Here is a 19,579-nt window from a genome sequence, read left to right as displayed (position 1 = left end):
ATATGCAAATGATACCACCCTTATGGCAGAAAGTGAAGAACTAAAGAGCCTCTTGACGAAAATGAAAATGAAAGAGAAGAGTGAAAAAGTTGGCTTAAAGCTCAACATTCAGAAAACGAAGATCATGGCATCCAGTCCCATCACTTCATGGCAAATAGATGGGGAAACAGTGGAAACAGTGGCTGTCTTTATTTTTCTGGGCTCCCAAATCACTGTAGATGGTGACTGCAACCATGAAATTAAGATGCTTACTCCTTGAAAGGAAAGTTATGACCAATCTAGATAGCATATTCGAAAGCAGAGACATTACTTTGCCAACAAAGGCCCATCTTATCAAGGATATGGTTTTTCCTGTAGTCATGTGTGGATGTGAGAGTTGGACTATAAAGAAAGCTGAGTGCCGAAGAACTGATGTTTTTGAACTGTGGTACAGGAGAAGACTCTTGAGAGTCCCTTGGACTGAAAGGAGATCCAACCAGTCCATCCTAAAGGAGATCAGTCCTGGGTGTTCATTGGAAGGACTGATGTTGAAGCTGAAACTCCAACACTTTGGCCACCTGATATGAAGAACTGACTCACTGGGAAAGACCCTGATGCTGGGAAAGATTAAGGAAAGCAGGAGAAGGGGACGACAGAGGATGAGATGGTTGGATGGCATCACCGACTCAATGGAGATGAGCTTGAGTAAACTCCAAGCGTTGGTGATGGACAGAGAGGTCTGGCATGCTGTGGTCGATGGGGTCGTGAAGAGTCGGACACGACTGAGCGACTGAACTGAACTGAACTGGCCATTGCTGAGTTTTCCAAATTTGCTGACATATTGACGGCAGCACTTTAACAGTATCATTTTGGGGGGTTTTAAACCTGACCTGCCTCTTGAGAAATCTGTATGCAGGTCAGGAAGCAAGTTAGAACTGGACATGGAACAACAGACTGGTTCCAAATAGGAAAAGAAGTACGTCAAGGATGTATATTGTCACCTTGCTTATTTAACTCCTATGCAGAGTACATCATGAGAAACGCTGGACTGGAAGAAACACAAGCTGAAATCAAGATTGCTGGGAGAAATACCAATAACCTCAGATACGCAGATGACACCACCCTCATGGCAGAAAGTGAAGAGGACCTAAAAACCTCTTGATGAAAGTGAAAGAGAAGAGTGAAAAAGTTGGCTTAAAGCTCAACATTCAGAAAACAAAGATCATGGCATCTGGTCCCATCACCTCATGGGAAATAGATGGGGAAACAGTGGAAACAGTGTCAGACTTTATTTGGGGGGGGGGGTCCAAAATCACTGCAGATGGTGACTGCAGCCATGAAATTAAAAGACGCTTACTCCTTGGAAGAAAAGTTATGACCAACCTAGATAGCATATTCAAAAGCAGAGATATTACTGTGCTGACTAAGGTCCGTCTAGTCAAGGCTATGGTTTTCCCTGTGGTCATGTATGGATGTGAGTGTTGGACTGTGAAGATGGCTGAGCGCTGAAGAATTGATGTGTTTGAACTGTGGTGTTGGAGAAGACTCTTAAGAGTCCCTTGGACTGCAAGGAGATCCAACCAGTCCATTCTGAAGGAGATCAGCCCTGGGATTTCTTTGGAAGGAATGATGCTAAGCTGAAACTCCAGTACTTTGGCCATCTCATGAGAAGAGTTGACTCATTGGAAAAGACTCTGATGCTGGGAGGGATTGGGGGCAGGAGGAGAAGGGGACGACCGAGGATGAGATGGCTGGATGGCATCACTGACTCGATGGACGTGAGTCTGGGTGAACTCGGGGAGTTGGTGATGGACAGGGAGGCCTGGCGTGCTGCGATTCATGGGGTCGCAAAGAGTCGGACATGACTGAATGACTGAACTGAACTGAACTGAAATAGCTCAGCTGGATTTCTGTCATCTCCACTAGCTTTGTTGGTAGTAATACTTCCTAAGTCATTTGACCTCACAATCCAGGATGTCTAGCTTTAGGTGAATGACCACACCATCATGGTTATCCAAGTCATTAAGACCTCTTTTGTACAGTTCTTCTGTGTATTCTTGCTACCTCTTCTTAATCTCTTCTACTTCAGTTAGGTCCTTAAAATTTCTGTCCTTTATCATGCTCATCCTTGCATGAAACGTTCCCTTGATAGCTCCAATTTTTTTTTTTTAAGAAATCTCTAGCCTTTCCCATTCTATTGTTTTCCTCTGTCCCTTTGCATTGTTCATTTAAGAAGGGCTTCTTATCTCTTCCGGTTATTCTCTAGAACTCTCCATTCAGTCCTGTGTATCTTTCCCTTTGCCCCTTGCCTTTCATGTCTCTTCTCTCCTCAGTTATTTGTAAAGCCTCCTCAGATAACCACTTTGTCTTCTTGCATTTCTTTTTCTTTGGGATGGTTTTGGCCACTGCCTCCTGTACAGTGTTACAAATCTCTATCCATAGTTCTTCAGGCACACTACCTGATCTGTCTACAAGATCTAATCCCTTGAATCCATTCATCAACTCCATTGTATAATCATAAAGGATTTGATTTAGGTCTTACCCAAATGGCCTGGTGGTTTTCTCTGATTTCTCCAATTTAAGCCTGAATTTTGCAATATGGAGCTCATGATCTGAGCCACAGTCAGCTTCAGGTCTTGTTTTGCTAACTGTATAGAGCTTCTCCATCTTCAGCTGCGAAGAACATCATTGCTGCTGTTTAGTCACTAGTGAAGTCACTGAGTCATGTCTGACTCTTTGCGACCCATGGATTGTAGCATACCAGTCTCTCTGTCCATGGGATTTTCCAGGCAAGGGTACTGAAGTGGGTTGCCATTTCCTTCTCCAGAGGATCTTCCTGACCCAGGGATTGAACCCGGGTCTCCCATATTGCAGGCAGACGCTTTACCGTCTGAGCCAGCAGGGAAGCCTGTGTCCAACTCTTTTGCAACCCCATGGATGGGAGCCCTCTAGGTTCCTCTGTCCGTGGAATTCCCCAGGCAAGAATACTGGAGTGGGTTGCCATTTCCTTCTCCAAGGTATCTTCCCAACCCAGGGACTGAACCCAAGCCTCCTGCACTGGCAGGTGGGTTCTGTACCACTGAGCCACGAGGGAAGTAATCTGATTTCAGTATTGACATCTGGTGATGTCCATGTGTAGAGCTGTCTCTTGTACTGTTGGAAAAGGGTGTTTTCTATGACCAGCATGTTCTTTTAACAAAACTCTGTTGGCCTTTGCCCTGCTTCATTTGCCAAACTTGCCTGTTATTCCAGGTATCTCTTGACTTCCTACTTTTGCATTCCAATCCCCTATGATGGAAAGGGAATCTTTTCTTTTGGTATTAGTTTTAGAAGGTGTTGTATGTAGGTCTTCACAGAACTCATCAACTTCAGCATCAGGGGTTAGGGCATAGACTTGGATTACTGTGATGCTGCCTTGGAAATGAACCAAGATCACTGTGTTGTTTTTGAGGTTTCACTCAAGTACGGCATTTTGGACTCTTGTGTTGACTATGAGGACTACTCCATTTCTTCTAAAGGATTTTGCCCACAATAGTAGGTATAATGGTCATCTGAATTAAATTTGCCCATTCTCGTCCATTTTAGTTCACTGATTTCTAAGATGTCAGTGTTCAACCTTGCAATCTCCTGCTTGAGCACATCTGGTTTACCTTTATTCATGGACCTAACCTTCCATGTTCCTATGAATATTGTTCTTTACAACATCGGCCTTTTCTCTCACCAACAGATACAACCACCACTGAGTGTCATTTCCACTTTGGCACAGCCACTTCATTCTTTCTGAAGTTATTAGCAATTGCCCTCTGCTCTTCCTCAGCATACTGGACACCATGCTTCCTCATCTTCAGCAAGGGTCTCATCTTCAGGTATCATATCATTCTGCCTTTTCATACTGTTCATGGGGTTCTCTAGGCAAGAATCCTGGAACAAGTTGCCATTTCCTCCTCCAGTGGACCCCACTGTGTCAGAACTCTTCACTATGACCAGTCCATCTTGGGTGGCCCTGCATGGCATGGTATGCATCACTGAGGTATGCAATCCCCTTAGTCATGACAAGGTTGTGATCCATGAAGGGGAACCCAAGGCTTAGCACACAGTAAACTCTCAGCTAATAACAGTTCCTTTCCCTTTACCTGCTTCTCTCTCCTGTATATGCATTCTCCTTTCCCTGTATCTCCTACTCCCTTCCTTTCCTCCTCCTGTCTAATGATTATAGATGGTTTTTGCCTACTTCTCATTCCTTCTCTCATTTCTCTGGTTTATAGTATTCCCATGATTTGGGAAACTGACCCTCTGTCATTTTACGTGGTTCTGGTGACAATGACAACTCTCCAAGGATGGGTCCAATTATAGGTCTTCCTTCAGAAATTTAAGTTCTCAGTAGTCAGAGTCCATACATTCCTGTCGAAAAAAGCCTTCTAACATAAGCAGATAATAAGACCAACACAAAGAGAGAAGTCAAGAAATGGAGAAGATCCGTAAGACATTTAAATTTTTGGATCTGGCTGTTCCTGGAGTGCTCTATCTCCATTCTCAGTTCAGTCCAGTCACTCAGTCATGTCTGACTCTTTGCAACCCCATGAACCGCAGCACACCAGGCCTCCCTGTCCATCACCAACTCCCAGAGTTTACTCAAACTCATGTCCATTGAGTCGGTGATGCCATCCAACCATCTCATCCTCTGTCATCCCCTTCTCCTCCTGCCTTCAATCTTTCCCAGCATCAGGGTCTTTTCCAATGAGTCAGTTATTTGCATCAGGTGGCCAAAGTATTGGAGTTTCAGCTTCAGCCTCAGTCCTTCCCATAAATATTCAGAACTGATTTCTTTTAGGATAGTCTGGTTGGATCTCCTTGCATTCCATGGGACTCTCGAGAGTCTTCTCCAACACCACAGTTCCAAAGTATCAGTTCTTTGGCACTCAGCTTTGTTTATTGTTCAACTCTCACATCCATACATGACTACTGGAAAAACCATAGCTTTGATGACATGGACCTTTGTTGGCAAAGTAATGTCTCTGTTTTTTTAATATGCTGCCTAGGTTGTTCTACTTGCAAAGTCAGGAAGTCACATTTTGGTGTAACCATTGTAGAACTGTTGTTATTTTCAGTGTTTCCCATTTGAAAAGCACAAAACATCTTGCTTCTCAAAGGGAACAGAAATAGTAAATCATTTCTTTACTTGCTGTGATCCTCAGTTAATTTACTTTTGTTATTAGTGACTATTAATATAAAGATATTACCAAGTCCTACTATAGGGCAATCAAACAAGTGTGGAAAGAGGCAAAAATAAAAGATAAAGCCATATGGAGTTATATGTGACCCTTGAAAATGTGTGGGGGTTAATCCAAGTGTAATTTACAGTCAGCCCTCAGTAACTGCAGTTCCTCCACATTCACAAATTCCATCAACCAGAGACCTTATAGTACTGTAGCATTTACTGCTGAAAATATAAAGTATACGTGGACCTGGACAGGTCCAACCTGAGTTGTTTAAGATCAACGGTAGACTGAAAACAGCTGCCCATTGAAGATTTACATTCCAAGTGTCAGGGACCTTCAAGACAGCTTCTAGTCATCAGTGCCAACAGTACTCACTTTTTAGCCCTTCATATTTTCACCACTCTGCTCACTCAAAGCTAGGTAATATAAGATAGACACTATCATGTGTCACTCTGGCTTTACATTATTCATTCTCTGGATCTTCAATATCTGAAGAAAGGCAACAGCACATGCCAATAGGAAAAACACCCACATGCAGTAAGGATTGAAGCAAAAGTCTTACGAGCTCACAACATACAATAAACTTTGAATAAGTCTTTATTCAGTTTGCCTGCCTAGAATTTCCCTACTTATTCTTTAGTGCCAAGCTTAAATGTCACTTTCTTTCCCTACCGATCACATCCTAGGAGAACCGCCTCTTCCCCCTCTCCCTCTATTGCAGCAATTACAAAATTATAATTATTTATGTTAGTAGTAATGAGAACTTAAATTTCTGTAGTTAAAAAACAGGAAATAGAGCAGATGAAGTACAGAAACACTGTAGTAACAGAATTTACAGCTTGACAGTGGAAAGGATCTGATGGGGAGGGAATTCAAAGGTAACTCAGAGGTCAAGTTTGGATGAGAGAGATGAGCCAATAATAGAGAAAGGGAAGTTAGAAAGACTAATACAGTTTGGATGAGAGAAGATTCAGTACTGAGTACGTTGAGCTTGATGGAATAACAAACAGGTGGCGCTCTCAAGCTGAAAACTGAAAGTCAAGCAGCTTCCATATGGGTAGGAGTTGTCTGAAAGAGGTATTCACTGAAGCTAAAACACACTGTAACATTACAAGGAAAAAAGTCTAGATTAAGAAAAATGTATAAGGCTAATACTTAATGAAGAAGTTGACCTTGTGAAAGAAAAGAAGAGTTTCTAGAATATATAGGAGAACCAGGACTACTGAGTTACAAGGAAAATCAGGAGAAGGGATTCACACTGTCTGATCTGAAAAATTAAAAAGTTAAAACTAATACTAGAAATGCCTCTGTGTGGCAGTTCATAAGGTCATTAACAAAGATAAGAAGAATAGTTTTACAGAAAAAGAAGGTAGAAAAATTAAAACAAGAGACATACTGCTTTTACTTTGGGTTGTGGGTAACACCAAAAGAAGTGGGGGTGGGGGCAAGAGCAGAGGATGGAGGAAGTGGCAGAAAGAATAAGGAAAAGTGGTTTGGGGTTTTGTTGTTGCTTTTTTTAGGCCAGTAAAGATGCTGTTAGGAGAAACTGAAATTAAAATGATAAAGGAGTGAACTTAATGAACCTATATATTCTAAAGGTACTAGAACAAGCACAGCTTCATCTTGTTACAGAATGTTCGACACTGAATTTTGTTTTATCTCTTGTGTGCTCAGTAGCTCAGTCATGCTCAATTCTTTGTGACCCCATGGACAGTAGCCCACAAGGCTCCTCTGTCCATGGAATTTTCCAGGCAAGAATACTGCTGTGGGTTGCCATTTCCTTCTCCTGGGGAAGAGAAGGGATCTTCTCTTTCCAATCCAGGGATCAAACCCGCATCTCCTGCATTGCAGACAGATTCTTCACCACTGAGCCACCAGGGAAAACCCATTCTAAAGAGTAGCTGGGATACAAATGGTCATGAAGTAGTCGTGAAAGCCTAACGGACACGTCACTGACACCAAATGGTACAGAGGAGGGGAAATTACACAATTTACTGATAAAGAAACCAAAGCTGAGGAAGCCTCAGTTTGATGGTCTTAACTGTCTTACACTTTTCAAAAAAAAAAGCAAGTGAAATAACCTGCAAAGTCTGAGAGCAGTATACCATTACAGGCTAGGAAAGAGGTAGGAAAAGTCTGAAATAGCCCCTGTAGGAAGTCAGTCAGAAAAGAATTGTTAAACAAATGTTAAGTATTTTGCAGCACCCATTAAGAATTTATTAAAACTTAGAAATTAATCATTTTTATTGCTTTAATGTAGTTCCTAGTCTAGCTTGGTGTTTTGCTTAAATATGAAAGTAGTATCTGATTATTCAACAAATCCCTAATAGCTATTTTCTTAAGGACAAGTATTTGAGAGAACTATGCTTCCCTGGTGGCTCAGATGGTAAAGAATCTACCTGCAATGTGGGAGACCCCAGTTTGATCCCTCGGTCAGGAAGATCCCCTGGAGAAGGGAATGGCAACCCACTCCAGTTTTCTTGCCTGGAGAATCCCATGGACAGAGAAGCCTGTAGAACTACAGTCCACGGCGTCGCAAAAAGTCAGACATGACTGAGCAACTAACACTTTCACTTTCTTCATATAAAGAAAAAGAATTCTAAATGTAGAAATGGCTATACTTTCTGACAGCTGTCACTTATTATTATGATTGAAAATTAAAATTCCCTGGGAAAATATGAATGATGATTATCTTTAACATTTTGAAGCTTCATAAGTTATAGGAAGAAGTTTCCCCTTCCTTTACACTGAAATTTTTTCAATTACATAATTTATATTTAGGTATTTTATATGTGGGCTTTTCTGGTAGCTTAGATAATAAACAATCTGCCTACAATGCAGGAGACCTGGGTTTGATCCCTGGATGGGAAAGATCCCCTGGAGAAGGAAATGGCAACCCACTCCAGTATTCTTGCCTGGAGAATCACATGGACAGAGGAGCCTGGTAGGCTACCATCCATGAGGTCACAATTTCAGTGGGACATTTAAAAATACATGGTATAGCATATATCCAAAAGAATATTATTGTCATAAAAATGGTCACCTTAGAAAGCTTTAAATTTATTCCTAGAATGCTGCCATTGCACAATAAGCTTTGGGATTCTACTTTTGGAACTCCTTTAAAGTCTTAACACAATCTTTATAATACTATCAAAAGTGAAAAATCTTCATTTAATACAGGTTTGATTTGGGGATATTTTTGGTTATCATAGGATGATTTATTTAAAATAAAAATACCATTTCAAGCAAAAAAAGTGTGACTATAAAGCATGAACAAATTTTTTTATGCTGCTCTAATGACACCATCAGTAAAATACATTTACAGCTACATTCCCCTCCTCTACAAGGCCTGATTTGCAGGTCACCACTCATATATTCTACTATGTTGGATAAAAATAAAGGTTCAATCATTTTATAGCCATACTTCCTATCACTGCAAATGATATAAGAACCTCTGATAGTTTCTAAGAGTCAAAATTATTGAATATTTAAAAGTAGTCACAGCACTCTCATTTTTTAATTTAGTTGTTTTTCAATACCCTGTCTTTTACTATCAGTTCAGTTGCTCAGTCGTGTCTGACTCTTTGCGACCCCATGAACTGCAGCACGCCAGGCCTCCCTGTCCATCACCAACTCCCGGAGTTCACTCAGACTCACGTCCATCAAGTCAGTGATGCCATCCAGCCATCTCATCCTCTGTCGTCCCCTTCTCCTCCTGCCCCCAATCCCTCCCAGCATCAGTCTTTTCCAATGAGTCAACTCTTCCCATGAGGTGGCCAAAGTACTGGAGTTTCAGCTTTAGCCATCATTCCTTCCAAAGAACACCCAGGGCTGATCTCCTTTAGAATGGACTGGTTGGATCTCTGTGCAGTCCAAGGGACTCTCAAGAGTCTTCTCCAACACCACAGTTCAAAAGCATCAATTCTTTACTATACTATACTGAAAATTACACCCTTGGCATATACCTGATACCAGCCTACTCAGTCTGTGGTCTATACCTGCTACACATACGTATACACATGCACACCCCTCATTTTTAATTCCCTATATACATATTTTTTCCCTAATTTGTCACCTGAATGTTATCTGTCAGCTTTGCCTCCAGATGAGCCCTAGGACAGTAGCCATATATCTCCTTTGGCCTTTCTTCCTGGAGCCCAACTTGGCTCAAACTTAATTTAAAAAGCTCTACTCCACTTTCTACTTCCAGAACAAAAAACAACTAAAAAGCATAATTTTTTCGTATGTTCCTAAGAAGCTTCCATCACTATTAAAGCCCTACCTCCGACAATTATTCAACTTTGCTTTTATTCTCTTCAAAAGTCTTAATTATTAAGTCAGCAATTAAGACTATCCCTATTCTCAAAGTTGTACACATGAACTAAAAAATGCCCAAGAAAAGGTTTAATCAGTCATCCTGATGCTTTAAGGCAGTCTCAGATTTGTCCATTGCTGAGTCACCTCTTAAGACCATAAGCCTTGTTTTTGATTCAGAAAAAACGTATGTAGACATAAAGTGTTAAAGGAAAGAGTTAAGGTACGTTCCAGGGAAAGGTCAGTGAATGTCTACCAAGGTGTGAAAACCAAAATAGAAGAAAATTAAAATAGTTCACTTGATGGAGAAAGAAGCAGAGGCCCAGAGAGGGCAAATGGCTTACCCGAGTTTATACATCTGGGTGGCAGAGATAATACTCCTATCCAGGTCTCCAGATTCCAAGCTCAAAGCTTTTCTACTTTATCCCTTCTTAATCCATACTAAATGAAAAGAGCCAGGAAACAAAAGATCATTTACTGTATGACTCCATTAATGTCTAATTTCTATAAATCACAAAACTACAGAGACAAAATACAGACAAGTGGTTGCCTGGAGCTGAGGGGAGGAATAGGGGTTGGGCAAATGGGCAAGAGGACACTTTCTGGAAGGCAAAAATGTTCTAAAATTGGATTGTGATAGCTGTTGTATGACTATATTATTGTTGTTTAGTCACGAAGTTGCAACCCCATGGACTGTACCACCAGGCTCTTCTGTCCATGGGATTCTCTGGGCAAGAATACTAGAGTGGGTTGCCATTTCCTTCTCCAGGGGGTCTTCCCGACCCAGGGACTGAACCACATCTCCTGCATGGGCAGGCAGATTCTATACCACTGAGACACCAACTATATAAAGTTACTAAAATTTGAATGGTGAATTTTATGACATATAAATCAAACTTCAATCAGTTTAGTTCAGTCTCTGTCATGTCCAACTCTTTACAACCCCACGAACCACAGCACGCCAGGCCTCCCCGTCCAATAAACTTCAATAAAGCAATCCAAAAAAATTGCTAAGAAAGAACTCAGATTTTAACCCTACAAATCCTACAAACCCTACAATCCTCCTCTAGGGAGCTCTCAGAAAATTTTATGTCAAAAAGGAGTACTAAAACATGAAGAAACCAGCCTTTTTCCAAACTTCAGATCCTTTTCCCTTCAGAATTTTCAAAAGTTAAATACCTGACTTTCTAACCTTATATTTGACATGGAAAGAGAAGGTGACAGGCACTGTGCAAATATACACAGAAAAAAACATGCACATTTCCTTCCAAAATACTTTATTTGTTGATCATTATTTCCTTTTAGGTAGGATTCTGCATGGCTCTAAGTGAACTTCTGCAGACAGTTATAGACCAGATATCTGTTATCTAACAAACTGCTCCAAAACAGAGTTCTTCGCTGATTTCATTTTCACCATTATAATTTGTGCCATTATAAACACTAATAAGAGGAACCATTCCTAACTGCATATTAGCAAGTTTCTTTAGTTTATTATTTGTACATCCTTATTAGGTATACAACTCTTTAGCCTACTCAGCACAAGAAGCATAGTCCTCATTTACTTACAAATTAAAAATAACATTATATCATTCATTCTATGAATGCGTTACACCGTAAGTATCAAGCTGGTAATCTACTGCTTGGTTCTTAAAAACAAACAGTTCTAACTGGTGAAGGCCCAGATGTCCGTAATCATGTCAGAGGAAGCAGTCAGAATTACTCAGTACATCTACCTTTCTCATGCCACTGAGGCTTATTTAACCAATGCTGAAGAAAGACTTTTTGACTCAAGAGCTTCAATTACCACCTCCTAAACCCTAGAATTTCAATAACTTTCTAAAAGATAAGTAAAAATTTGAAACTTGCAAAAAGAAAACAAAATATTTACCCTGGCTTAAGTTCTAATTTTAAAGAATAGATTTTTCTCAAAATTACAACCTTTTGCCATTTGGTAACTGACTGAATTAAGTAGTTACTCACAAAACTCAACACATACAAAAAAAATTACAATCTCTACTGAATATATCTCTTTCAGGTACAACTCCATATGCTAGAGAAATTAAATCAGTCAGATCTCTAATGACTAGGGCCCTAATCATCAAATATATACTTTCTCCTTGTGAATATTCCACAATAACTGGCTTAGGTCTGCTAAAACTACTCCCATGAAAGAACATTACTGTCCATTTTTGTTTCAAAGCTGTTCTCTTCAATGGACATAGGTTCCTACTGTTTGGGTTTGTCGTTTGTTTTTTTTTAAACATTAAATTATTCCAATGAGGCAGATGAAGGAGGTAAAGAGACATTCTAAAAAGCAATTCCGTGTAGTCAGAAACTCCACAGATGAAGACAAAAATAACAGAGAAGGCATAAGACTGCATTTCAAGAAATGGAAGAAGGGACTGCCATGTATTTAATAGTAAGCAGAACAATAATATGACTGACACAGGACTCCTAACAATGAACCAACACCTCCCATATCCCTTTTTATACAAAATCATTAATAAATGCTTAATAATGAATTGGGATTCCCTGGTAGCTCAGTTGGTGAAGAATCCGCCTGCAATGCAGGAGACCCCGGTTCAACTCCTGGGTCAGGACGATCCACTGGAAAAGGGATAGAATACCCACTCCAGTATCACTCCAGTATTCTTGGGCTTCCCTGGTGGCTCAGCTGGTGAAGAATCCGCCTGCAATGGGGGAGACCTGGGTTCCATCCCTGGGTTGGAAAGATCCCCTAGAGAAGGGAACAGCTACCCACTCCAGTATTCCGGCCTGGAGAATTCCACAGACTATATATAGCCAATGGGGTTGCAAAGAGTCAGACACAACTGAGTGACTTTCAATAATTAAACCCCACGTCAATCTGTATTTCTTCCAGTCTCTTGCCTACTGTTGCAAGAGAATGAAGCCATTTTAATAAAAATTATTGTTAACATAAAAGCTAATGTTTTACCAGGAAATATTCTATGAACTCTAAGGAAGAAAAAAAAAATCCTGCAAAGGTAACTCCCAGATTTGTCACCACTGTTGGAAAAGAAGACAGATTTATCATCTCTAGGGAGTGGATGGAGTAGAAAAAACTGGAAAAGAAATCTCCCTCACCTCTAAAGAAAGCAGGTTCATCAACCAGTACATCCCCTCTCTGTCTCCCACCCTTCACTGGTTCCAAGCTTACCTAAGGCTGAGACAATGAATGAAATATAAAAGCTACAAACTATTTTTCCACCTTTACTATTTATCAAGATATTACAATAAATTAATTTTTTAAACTATAGAAGTGATTTTAAAAGCTAGCTTATGGAATATTAACTCATTTAATAACATTGGGATGCTTTTGCAGCTTGATGGTTTGTAAATACCATTTTTACCTCAGACAAATTTATTCTAAAGCTCTAGGTGTTAAGTCATATTAAATGGCATTTATCTCATCTAAGGAATATAAACAGCCAGCCATAAATTAGTAAAAATTTAAAACTCATTCATGGTTCATTAACAGTCTTAAAAAAAATAAGATTTACACAGACACAAAACAGGTTCATTTTAGTTACAAATTTGGGGTAAATCAAATAGAACAATCTTCCATTTCCCTTCACTTTTGTTCATTTACAAACAGAAAGCTACAGCACTTACAACTCAGATGATGTAACACTTCTCATAACTGAGATGCTAAAATAAACATGAGCTTAATGTCCCATTTACATCAAAGATTAGCATCAATAGTTTATTATTTATTTTCTAATATGAGCCTTATTTACACCTACCAGTCACTGAGACTGTGACAAGTAGAAACATTAAGCCTGATCTTCTTAATGTAAATATGTTAAATCATGTTTATTCAGTTTATCCCTGAATTAGTTTAATTTCCAAAAAAAACCCAAGTTCTTAGATACAACAAATACAGGAGAGCATTTCAGGAGTGATCTTCAAAGCTTTATTCCAGTGCTTAAGTGAAGAAGTTATACTATAGAACCAACACAAAAGAAAAGAGAATGATAGCAAAGGCAAGTTTGAATTACATCTTTTCTAGCCTTATGTGTCAATTTGTCAATTTTTTTAAACTTAAAATTCAACACATTTCCTCTTCACATGTTCTTTTCTGACAAAAAATTATCACAAAAAGATATTTTTAAAAGTAGTAAATGAGTGTAATATTGGGTTTTTAGCAAATAAAGCCTGTATCTTTAAAAATGTAAATGAAATTAACTCTATAGCTCTACTTTCTGTAAAGAGCATGAATAACTCTGGTATTGAAATACATGCTATAATCCCACAGGCCCTATTTGTTCTTCTTCCATTAAAAGGAAAATCTAGAGTATTGCATAAAGTCCATATGGGCTTTATCTTTAAAATATTATACGGACTGATATAAAGTCATTTAATCAAGGAAGAAAAAACTATGCTAAGTGAATGATATGTTTCATTTTATTGGTTTGATTCCTAATTATCACAAAGAGAAAATCACAGGATGATGGAGGATGGTTGGAGAAGGGGAGATGTAATCAGGAAACTAGAATGTAGAGAGAAAGGAAGGTTGAGACTTGAGATTAATCTGTTAGAAATATATATACATATATATATACCCATATAACCTTCTTTGCTCTGAATTTTAAAAGGTCTTTTTTAAAAGAATCAGTTTTAATTATTCCTTACTTTTAGACATGTTTCTTTCATTATAACAAGCTACAATTCAATAGTACAATTCAGTATCAATTCAAACTGCAAAACCATATACTATATGGTACAGAAATACAAGCCAGAGAACCATCAACAGGAGAACCAAGGGAAACTTGGTATTGATCCTCTAAATCCTATATCTACAATACTACTGTTGACTACAGAAGACTGGAGATTGACATCTCATTTGAAAAGTACCAGTAGGACTAGTACTGATGCCTGAGTAGAAAAATTATGCTGGTTTCAGAGTTGTTTAGAATCTGAATTTTGTTTTATTTTTAAGTAAAGAAACTTAATTACATGTTTATTTTTACATTTGCTTTTATGACTATGAAATGAAAATGCTTTTACTTTTATAAGTGTGCTATAATATGAAATGGGTATGTTCACCATTTAATTAAACCAAGAGATTTACTCATACTGTGCAGTGAATCAAAAAGAACCATTAAAGAAATGAAAAAAAATAAGAAAATATTCTAGAATCTTATTAAACTGATTAATTTATAGCATTAACTTTTTAAATACAGTAAACTCCTCACTATTCTGTATCTCACAGATATTTTCATTCCTTTCAAAGAATCTACTTTTTTATTTTACCACCACCAAAATTCTATTTACACAATGAACAGCAACGGAGAACAACCCAACTACTACCCTCAGAAAACTAAAATATTCTGATTTTAATGTACACACAATCAATCCTAACCTTGAATTTAAAGAATATGTGAACCGTAAGAAGTAAAATCAAAACTGACTGCAGTTCAGAAACCTAAATAAAGTGTCACAGATAAAAAAAATTACTGCTTCATATTCAAAAGCACAAGTTCAATTTCATAGATCAGCTGGACTCACTGCATTATATTGCAGGAGAGAGATGTTAAGAAGTGACCTTGGGATCCTGCCCTCCAGATGTTTAAAGGACCCATTTTTTTATTGCAATTACCTTTACTTTTGATAAATACCTAGCTAGTATTTATTGATAAATAAATACCTAGCTATTGATAAACACCTAGCTAAATACTACACACTTGATATCTTTGCTCTTATAAGACTCTACTTGAAGCTCTTTTGAAATTTTAGGACTATAGATATTATAAAGAAAAAACTTAAGGAGATACAACATGCACAAAGGGTTAACAAATACTGCTTCCTTTCTGATGCAATGCATAAGAAGGTTAAGAAACTATCATCATATACCCTAAGTTCGGAGACATACTTTCAGAGGTTTAAAATGAGAAATTTAACAAACCTTATGCATTTATTTTCAGATCACGAAAAAAACTTCTAACTAATTTGTAATATACAATATATATACTCCACAACTAACTATGGACAGATAAGATATATATCCATTATCAACTCCCTTCCTCTTTTAACTAAAAATTAAATTTCTTTCTGGTCATAAAAATCTGGTTTGGGGTGTTTTAAAAAGTTCAAACATATATTAAGCCATGCTTTGCTTTGGCACTAGCTCCCCCTCCAGACCAACCTACTGATATAACGGGCACTTAAAAAAATAAACAAGGAACACAAGGTTTTCCAAGCCACTAGTGATTTAAAAATTCACCACTTTTAAAGACACTCCAATGCCTTAAAATAACTAGTTAAAACTTGTAACCAAATACTGCAGAATGTAATCTAAGTTACTGTTTTTCAATTCTATCTCTCAAAACCGACTTGAAGGAAAACAACTTTAAGTGTCTATTTCAATTTAAGAACATCCTAAAATACAATCTGTAGAATGCTATGTTTTATGGAAATTATTTTGAATCACTGTCTTAATAAACCACAAGATATTCTTCATGTTAACTCACTACTTGATCAAAGACACATTTTTGCATCTGTTTCTGCTATCTATGCAACTTTCATTCCAGCTGTTCAGCAATTTAAGTAAAATCCTCAGTTTATAAAGCAGGAAAAGGAAAATTCACGCCTCCAACCCACCCTTCTATGTTCCTTAAATCCTATTCATTTCTAATACCCTGCATTTTTACATACTAAGCTATAAAATCATAATTTCAAATCTTTAAATTCCCACCTTATCCTTACTATTGTAATAGGTATACATCAAACTAAGATTTACTACGTGCATTTTATGGTATATTTCACAAGGCTAGCAATGTACAAGGCTTTATTACACATCATAGGATTTCAGGTTAATTTTAAGTTACTTTCAAGAGAGAATACAACTTACTTCACTACTTCAGCATAACTCTATAGTGCTGCAAATCTCTCTCCTAAAAAGTTTTCTATATGATGCATTCTTTAAAAGAAATATGCATAAAAACAAGTAAATCAAGAAAATAAATATGCACTTATCCCCAAGAATAACAAGGGAGCAAAAAACTGCAATTAAACCTTGCTTGCAGTTTCTAAAGAGAACCAAGCCAAAGTTCAATCAGTTACATGTGATGAGTTTAACTGTAAACTGAGAGAAAACTTTTGTCGAAATTTAGTCTGCGTTACTTGAGGTTTGGGTGTTTTCTACAGGAGATTCTGGCTTGCCTAGGTCCACACTCTTGAGCTGGATTAAGTCAACTGTAAACTAACTCAAATGTGGGAATAAGAAAGAACACCCTGCTCTATCCAAGGCCTCACTCAAACGCTAAAGCTCACCAGGGATAAATTCTAACCATGACACTGCCATTTAACTTAAGAAATACACTGCGTCTCTGACGTTATGTGTAGCTGAAGATTGCAATCCCCACTGTGAGAAAAAAAAAAAAAAAAACAGGTGCTGCACACGGCAGCCCACTCACTCTTGCAGGACAAACCTCCTTTAACTGGAGGTTAAATAAATAAATATTTAGGAACTCATTTAACCTTCCCAAATAAGTTTGGAGCTCTAAAGCAGCCAGCTCATCATTTCCACGTCAAACGAGGGTGCAGCGGCACTCAAGCCGTGAAACTGCCCTGGCACTGGCCCCTCGCCGGGAGCGGATCTTTGCACGGGTCCATTCCCCGATTTCCTGCCGGAGAACCCCTCAGGAAAGCCCTTAAAGCACAAGCATGCTCCTCCTCACAGTCTGTGACACCAGGGAGCGAGTTGCTGGAGAAAGGGCAGGTGAGAGCAGAGGATACGAGGGACACCTCCCACCCCTGCCCCCATCTCCTGTCCTCGGTTTCAGCCCCTGCCCTAACCAAGGATGCGCGACGCCGAGGGCAGCAGCCGAGCCGCTCCACGCCCGGCCGAGGCGGCAGGAGTCCCTAGTCCCCTGCCCGCCGCCCCCACCCCCCCGCACCCCCGCGGCCGCGCAAAGGCACCCATCAGAGGGTCCCGGGGGCTCCCTCCCCACTTTCCCCGGAGCCGCTGCATAAGCAGCAGCAGTGGCAGCAAAAGGCCCGGGGGTCTCCTCGGGGGAAAGAGAGCTGCGACGGCCGGCAGGCACCTCCCCGGAGCCTCCTGAGATCCCGCGCTTGCCCACCTCCAGACCCCGGGGCGCGCGGGGCCCGGCTCCCAAACGCCCCCTTACCCGAGGCGGGAGCAGAGGCGGTCTCCGCCGTTCCCCAGCAGCCGCCGCCGCTACAGCCCGCAGCCGCAGCTGCCCCGCGTTGGGGAAGTGGGAGGGGTGGCTGGGTGGAGGATGCTACTCCCTACTGAAGGGAGAGGAAGAAACGGAAACAGGAACCGCCGCCGTCGCTGCTTAACGGAGCCTTCGGCGCCACTGACTGAGGGAAAGCGCGAGGCGGCGCGAGCCAGGCAGTCGCTGACAGCGCGAGACCGAGCACGAGCCGGGTCCCGGGCGCGCGACCCCGAGCAGCGCCGGCCCCATTCCGCGAGGAGAGGAAGGGGACGGGTCGGCCGGGGGGCGGCGAGGGGCGGGGGCCTGGAGCGAGGAGAAACGGGCTACTCGGGTCTACCGGAGATAACACGCGCACGCGCCTGAGCGGCTCTGACCGCGAACGCAGGCGGGGAAGCCTCAGCTAGCGCAACCGTGCCCGCGCGAATGGGAGCGCGCGCCCCCTCGGCGTCCCAAGCTTCTGGGAGAAGGCGCGCATGCGCTGGCCCCTGCCTCCTACGGCGACCCCCGCCTGTGCCAGGGTTTCTCCCCGCCCCCTTCTCGCCGCGCCCGTGGACCGCGTAGCCGCAGCGTCCGACTGCCGGGCTGAGCCACAGCGGGACGGGAAGACTTCTAGCAGGGGCAGCAGGGTGTGCGCACGGGCGCCGACTCCGACACGAGTGTAGGCCGCCCTCTACCGCTTGAAGGCCAGAGGCTGAAGGAGGCGCGAGCGGAGCCGGGCTTCCCCACTCCCGGGAGCGCCACCTCCGGGGAATGCCGTATTCTCAACCGCCGGGAAACTGATCGGCCCGTGCCAGATCAGCCCGCGGCCCTTAAGTACCACTGGTACTGGAGATATGAAGCAGGCTCCTTGCTACTTTTTAGGAGTGATCGCTGCTGCTCAGCCCCCGTAGCGCAGGTCTGGCCGCTCCGCTGCAGCTTGCAAAGCACGATCATAGAATGGCATCGCACTCCCATGCGAATAGCGAAGCCCGGTTTAATCTTTTGAGAGCTGGTCATTCGCCTGGACAGAAAGACCCCTCCCCCATGAGAGCCTGGGTTCGGTGCCTGGCCTCTCCCCCCGACCCGCGGCTGCAACAACCCCTCCAAGGCGGAAGTTTATTCAGTACGGGAAAGAGAACATGGGGCGGAGGAGGCAGCTTTTCCCTAGGATGCTTCCTACCCGGCTCGGACTCGGGAAAATTCCTGGCGCCCGCGATGCAGAGCAGTGGGCCGAAGAGCTAGCCCAGTCCAGCCCTGTCGGCGAGCTGAGCCGGAGGAGCTGAGCGCGCCGCCCAGGCACACAAAGTAGTCGCGAGCCGAGGCGGGGGGGGCGGGGGGGGTGCTACGGAGGCCAATCAGAGACACGAGCCGCGTGAGTGGAGTGCGGGTCAGCCAATCGGAGGGCGGGAGGATGAGCTTCCCGTACCGAACTCTTCCCTGTAGCCTCCGGACCCAGATCCCAAGCCTGGGTGCAATACCTTGAGAAAGCGAAATGGTGCCAGTAAAGACAAGAATGACTTCTCTAGACTTGGATATTTTTAAGTACATGCCTTGGGAACCTATCACAGAGCGAAGGTCGGCGGCCTTTTAGATGCCAAGTATGAAAGGATCACAGAAAAGAGATTTAAGAGGCTGCCAAGACTGCAATCTGCCTAATAATAAATTTACAATACTTGTTGACACCTTTTTAGAGTCCAGAAACTGTACTACAGAAATACAAATAAGATTCTGCTAATTCAAAAATAAAAAAAGTTCCCTGCCCTCAAGAAGTTTAGTTTCCTCTGAAAGAGGTTTGCTGGACCTTGCGATTGGTTTTTATCATCAGCCCTTTAAAGAAAAAGCTCTCAGTGAAGTGGTAGTTTCCAGTCATTTTTATGATTGTCTCCC

General features: G+C 41.4%; 1 protein-coding gene across 6 annotated transcripts in view; it reads right to left on the bottom strand.

Annotated features, from left to right (window-relative positions):
• FUT8 (fucosyltransferase 8) overlaps window positions 1–19,015 on the bottom strand; it is a 315,512-nt gene extending 296,497 nt beyond the window's left edge. For 3 of the 6 annotated variants that reach the window (XM_069596833.1, XM_069596835.1, XM_069596832.1), the window contains exon 1: window positions 18,873–19,015. The gene's annotated coding sequence lies outside the window, so the exon portion shown is untranslated. Of the gene's footprint in view, window positions 1–17,662; window positions 18,178–18,872 lie in introns of those variants that run through there. The other 3 variants (XM_069596831.1, XM_069596830.1, XM_069596834.1) reach the window with 3 other exon arrangements.
• Window positions 19,016–19,579: the final 564 nt, after the last annotated feature.

Source organism: Ovis canadensis, chromosome 7 (assembly GCF_042477335.2).
Source record: "Ovis canadensis isolate MfBH-ARS-UI-01 breed Bighorn chromosome 7, ARS-UI_OviCan_v2, whole genome shotgun sequence".
In the NCBI taxonomy this organism is placed as follows: domain Eukaryota; kingdom Metazoa; phylum Chordata; class Mammalia; order Artiodactyla; family Bovidae; genus Ovis; species Ovis canadensis.
The sequence above is the reverse complement of the archived record's forward strand: the minus strand, read 5'-3'. Positions and strand labels throughout refer to the sequence as shown.